This window comes from Vicia villosa, unplaced genomic scaffold, assembly GCF_029867415.1.
Source record: "Vicia villosa cultivar HV-30 ecotype Madison, WI unplaced genomic scaffold, Vvil1.0 ctg.003713F_1_1, whole genome shotgun sequence".
In the NCBI taxonomy this organism is placed as follows: domain Eukaryota; kingdom Viridiplantae; phylum Streptophyta; class Magnoliopsida; order Fabales; family Fabaceae; genus Vicia; species Vicia villosa.
In genome coordinates this window covers 117,836-124,262 of record NW_026706279.1, presented here as the reverse complement: position 1 = coordinate 124,262, position 6,427 = coordinate 117,836, and the positions used below count along the sequence as shown (strand labels likewise).

Here is a 6,427-nt window from a genome sequence, read left to right as displayed (position 1 = left end):
TTACCATAAACAACCTCATATGTAACATTATTAAATAGTACCAGATGAAAAGGCATTGAGGCTTTGAGTACCTCTTGAATTAAATATGCCTCTATCGGAACCTGTTCATCATTTATTGCATCAGTTATCTGAGATATTTCAACCGTTTTCTGGGGGGCCTTCATTAAATTAACAACTTTTGGAATATTAGGCCTGTGAACAAGAGTAGGAACCGACCCTTTTATGTATGATCCGAACTGCTGGAATATTAACTTGAATAAGAACCTAAGCCTCCTTATATTGAACATATATTATATGTAGGGTTAACTTCATTGTGAACAAGAATATAAAACTCATCGTCAATGGATATAGTATAGTATCAATAATATTTTTAGCAACTTCTATATTTATTATTAACAGACATCTTCATATTTTCACAACCTTAGGAAAAACAATTTGAGGTTTAATCAGATCATTCACATCAATTGGACCTTTGAGGTATCGAGTTTGTACTCTCTCTTTTACCTTGATCCTCTTTTTTAGGGTTGGTTTATTTTAGTTTTAAAAAATGATTTTTTTTATATTTTCAAAAATAAATTTTATAAATTGCTGTAAAAATAAATAAATTTATAAATAAAATGGAAATAAAAAAGAAAAAGCACTAAAAATGGGAACAACAGGATTTGAACTCAGGACATCTTGCACTTGTGTTCCTTACACTCACTATACTATCAAATGGACTATCTCATTCATTCAAGATCAAATGCTGCTAAAACCAATATAGTAGTAAAATATCCGGACAAAATTGAGGTATGACAATGTGTAATTGCATCATTAATGAACCTATTTAGACTATCTAATATACGGTCCAAAATAATCATAGATCTCATCATCATTCTTATTAAGTTGCTTTAACTCGCCATTGAAATATGAGGTATTGAAAACCGAGTTATGTTTTCTAAGTATATTGAAGATTATATGTCATTTAAAGACAGAGATTAATTGTGTTTTTAATCATTAATATAACTTTCCCAATAATTCTTCTAACAAGACCCAACATATCAAATGTATTGGTTTATTCAATCTTGTTCGCTTTTTGTTGACTTTTCATTTTGGCGGTTTGGTTACATGTTTAATTAATTTGAATTTTCCCATGTAGGATTTAATATGATATGTCCCCCGATGGGTGCAATGATGCCCTAGAGGATGAGATGATACACTGGAGGGTGCAATGATATCTCGTAGGGTGTAATGATACACCAAAAGGTGCAATGATATCCCAGAGGGTGCAACGATATCTAAGAGGACACAATGATACCACAAAGGGAACAATGATACTCCAAAGGGCTCAATGATATCCCGAAGGCCATAATGATAGGCCAGAGAGCATACTGATATCCCTTACTATATTTCTTAATTGAAATTTACTACCTTTGTATTAACGTCATTGAAACTCCCAAACACCATTGCAAGTATTTGGCATGACCTTGTCATACATTGAACATACATGTGGTAGAAACCTTCCAATGTTTGCTTGCAATAAATTGATAAATTATCTTCCTTGAGTGATCATGATAACTAGATATTAAGAAACTGAGAATATTCATATACTAGTAGAAAGCTGTTTCCTTTAATATTCCAGAAAGAAGTTTATACTTAGAGAAAAAATATTGCACCAATTATTTACGTCTGAGTATTGATGTTAGTAATATACTCATGAGGGGTGCTCTCTCCATCAAAAGTTATCAAAGGCGTGATTTAAAGTTAACCAAGATAGGTGTGACCCATATTTTAGAGGAGAGATATTAAGGATATATGGATTCCTTATGTTTGTCAATACTCATTTGTAGTTGTTTTTTCAAGGTTGTGAATGTCATCTTGCCAAGTTTAATTTTGGCAATGCAGGTCTTTCATGGTGACCAGAATCTCCACTATGACTTTTTGGTCATTGTTGTTACTAATTGCAATAGACCTTATCATTGTGATACGAGGTTATGACTAACAACAATATGTATATGAGTGTGGCTTAGGTCAATTTTATCAGGACCCCGTGATGGGTGCCAAATGTGCTTGAAAAAGTAAATTATAGGTAGCTTTACTAGTATTAGAACCACCAAATCGTTAGTCCAAGTGATTTTTGAATAAGTTATCTTTATTCAATTGCCCTTGAGTGTATATATACCTAAGTCCCTCTGTTCATACATTAATTATTTTGTCTATTTATGGTCATTAATTATGTTTCTTATTATGTGAATGTGGTTGTCATGCTATTATTTTCTATTATTAGACATTAACCGCCTTTTCTGAAGTTTTTAGTCTTTTATTCAAACTTTTACAGGAGTCATAGTTAAGTCAATCAAGCTGAGTTGGTCTTCTAACCCATGGTTAAGCCGACCTTGGACTGGATGAACTCGCCATCCTTTGTTAATGGTAACTCGAGATATGCATAAGATCTTCCATGTTCTTTTGAGTACTCTATATGAGATTAGTGATCTCCGGATTTGGAGGATAACGGTGAGCTATGTCATTCAGACTCAAAACTGACTTAATATCGCCCATATCCTTTTGGGTACTCTCCAATGGCTTAGCAATCTCTAGGATTAGAGGTTTGAAGCTCACTGATGCTAAATGGACTTATATCATTATGGATATACTAGTAATTGTTCCTTGAGCATGAGCCCTGTAGGGGCAAAGTGATTAAGTGAGAAATAATGGTGGTATGCAGTCTCTCAAGCACGAGACTTATGGGGGGAAGTAATTCGTAGTTCAGATTTCTTCAACTAGACGAGTTTATCCTATATTATGTCCCTTCTTTTGGTAATTTTAGATTTTTATTAAATATCCCACATTAGCTAGTGTAATAATTTAAATACTTTATTTTTTTTCTCTCTACCTACTTAGGAATATAGCCTTCATTGTTATATTTAATATTATTGGCCACTTACGATATAAGGGTTTTCCTTTATAAATATTTGTCTCTCCATTTCTTTTTTCCTCTGTTTCACTTTACACAACTTGTTATGCAAAAATGTTCTTCACTTTCCTAAACTACTGTTTCGACTTAATGAAAGTTCAATCCATCTTGAAGTTTGAACTCATGTTTTTTTCTCTTACTCTCTAATGTCCTTTCATTTCCTTTTATCTAGTCATGATTTTAATTTAGGAGTGTGATTTGACTAGGAATGAGATTAAGTCTAAAACAATTGTGTGGGAAGTAAGTTGTTGACTCGGTGTTTGATGAGTTAAAAATGAATTGATGGCTAAGTAGATTGAATGGTTGTTGAGACATAAATGTTGGGAGTTTTGAGATTTTACCTAGAAATAGTTTTGGTAGAGATGCGCCTAGTGCTAGTGATGTTGACTTGGAGCCTTCTTCCTCGGGATTGATGAAGTCATTTATGGTGGATACAATTTCATGAAACATTAAACTTTGTGTGACGAACCTTCAAAGAGGGCACGCTCAGGCCTAAAACTAAGACTATCACAAACTAAAGGTCACACTTAGGCTTTGAATTTTTTTAGCAGACTAAGCTTAGACTTCAAAAAGTCTATTTCGACCCAACCTATAACTATGAGCATCATTAATGTATTAATATATGAAAAATAAATTACACATGAGGATTTTATTCATTAATAGGTGGAAAAGGATGATACAATTTAGTTATTATTATTGAATAAACTAGTAACAAACCCGTGTATACGCACGTTTTATGGTCTGGTACGCGCATTTGTATACATAATATATTTATTTTAAATAGAAGGTTAAAAAAGAAAAAATATTTAAATCAATAATAGATTTTTTCATATATAAAAATATTTAAATCAATATTAGATTTTTTGTCCGTATACCATTTTTGGATCATAAATATTTGTATCATAAATACCATCTTTCATATATAAAAATATTGAGATCAATAATAAATTTTTTTCCGTATACAAATATTATTTATGTTTAGGTATCATTTACAAAAATATCTGGATTAATAATAAATTTTTGTATATAAAAATATTTAGATAAATAATAAAATTTTTCCCGTATACCATTTTTTAATCAAAATTTTGCGGATCATAAATATCATTTTTTGTATATAAAAATATTTAGATCAATAATAGTTTTTTTCCGTATACAAATATTATTTATGTTTAGGTATTAGTTACAAAAATAACTGAATCAATAGTAAATGTTCGTATATAAAAATACTTAGATCAATAATAGATTTTTCCTCGTATACCATTTTTGGATGATAAATAATATCTCTCGTGCACATATGCTCCCTCCGTCTTAAATTATTTGTCGCAATGACCCACTTCACATAGATTAAGAAACAATAATAAATGAAAGAGAGAAAGTGATGAGTTTACCGAATTATCTTGATAAATTATTGGTGTATTCGAAATAACATTAATATTAAGTGAGAAAACAATGAATTAAGAGTATTTATTAGAGGTATAATTGGAAAATTAAATATAAAATTGCACTGGTAATATAAAGTCATAAGTATTTTGGGATTAATTTTTTTCAAATGTGACATTTATTTTGGGACAGAGGAGTATTATTTTTTGTAGGCATCATTCATAAAAATATTTAGATTAATTATAGAATTTGACTTTGACCCATAACAAACAATTGACACATAATTAAACTAATAACATATATTTTAGAAACTAATTTACTTGTGAATTAAAAAAAAAAAGAGAATAATAATCATGCACCGAAAGTGTATAATTATTTTACTCATGCAAAATGTAAATTTTGGACACAAAATACCCCCAAAATGGTACAATTTAGTTGCAAAAATACAACTTTGGACACAAAATACCCTCAAAATGATGAGATGTCGGACAAAGACAAAAGGTTAAAATGACATTTTCCAGAACATCTAATTTATATATATATATATATATATATATATATATATATATATATATATATATATATATATATATATATATATATATAAAAGTTGCCCTTATAGCTCAGTGGTAGAGCGTCAGTCTTGTAAACTGAAGGTCCGTAGTTCAATCCTGCGTGAGGGCAACAAATTTCATTATATATGTTTATTTTTTTTATTTAAATGTTTTCAAAATAAATACATATATTGTGAATGTAAACATAAAATCTATCTTAATGGATTATTATTTTTGGTTTGCTGTTTGTGTATGCAAAATGTAGATTTTCTCAAAAAAAATTATGTCTTTTTTTGTCTAAAAGTATAACGTCAATCTTATAAACTGAAGGTCTGTAATTTGATTATTGTTTATCATTTTTTATTTAAATGATTAAAAATTATTCATATGTTTTTATGAAAATCTCAAAGATATCATAATAAAATATTATTGGTGGTGGTTTTTTGAATGTGTATGCAAAAGGTAGATTTTCTTAAATAAAGGCATGGACTTTTTTCTAGTGACATAAACATGTTCTAAATGTATTTTTAAGGTTGTTAATTCATTTACTATTTTTATTTTATTTTAATGTTTTATTTTATATATTATTGTGTTGGGAAAAAAAAGACCCAATACAGACGAAGTCCAAGTGTCTAGGCGAACTATGCAAAGCACAGAAAAATTATTTAAGGTATATAATCAACACGTTTGAGATTCTAAGTACATTATTCTTATCTCTATTTTTTAACTCACTCATCTTGGACTCTATAACTGACTTGCGTGTTGGAGTGCTAACTTTATATGTCCACCTTGCACCGCCATATCAATTATCAGCATCACCATTTCAGGAGTTGAACATCATCAATCACCATTTCACTAGCGTTGTTTGTGGTAATTGACTTTAAACTCCCGTGAAATATCATGATCAAATCCTATTTTATGCAAAGCTATAAGGTATTATTATCGATGTTGTTACTTGTGTCTTTATCCACGTGTATCTTGTATAAATACCTTGGAGATATTATTATCGATGTTAGTGAAAATATATGGTCTCACCTTAATATTCTCTCTCTCTATCTATCTCTCTCTCTCTCTCTCTCTCTCCATCTCCATATTCAATTACTCCATTTTTTTCAACCTTGTGATTTCAAGTTCTAAAATTTGGCATCAAGAGTCTAGTTCGATCCACCATACACCTAGTATGCAAAGGTTTTAGGTGAGTATGTGGTGTGTCTCTCACAAAGTGTGTTACTAATAAAAGGAATGCCCTAATGTGAAAATGCTCCTTCATGCTGACCTCACGAATAGCCCCAACAGTGGTATCAGAGTCTGGTTCAATTGAAGGGATTGACTCACTTGTATCGAAATTCCCTACCCACAGGGTGGTGGTTGGAGGTGGCCCGTTGAAAAAAGTATCAATAGTGATACAAGTGTATGTGATAAAAAGAGCTTCTGCTTGAGGGGGAACATTATAGAAAGAATCACACTTGAGGGAGAGTGTTGAGAAAAACAAGTGTGAGTAGTGTGGGGAGTCCCACATTGGTTAGAAATGTGGAGACTT

At 30.6% G+C, this 6,427-nt stretch overlaps 1 non-coding gene across 1 annotated transcript; it reads left to right on the top strand.

The window, feature by feature from the left end:
* Positions 1-4,945: 4,945 nt before the first annotated feature.
* TRNAT-UGU (transfer RNA threonine (anticodon UGU)) lies at positions 4,946-5,017 on the top strand. Its single transcript has one exon. It is a non-coding gene; the product is annotated as a tRNA-Thr (tRNA).
* The last annotated feature ends 1,410 nt before the right edge of the window (positions 5,018-6,427 follow it).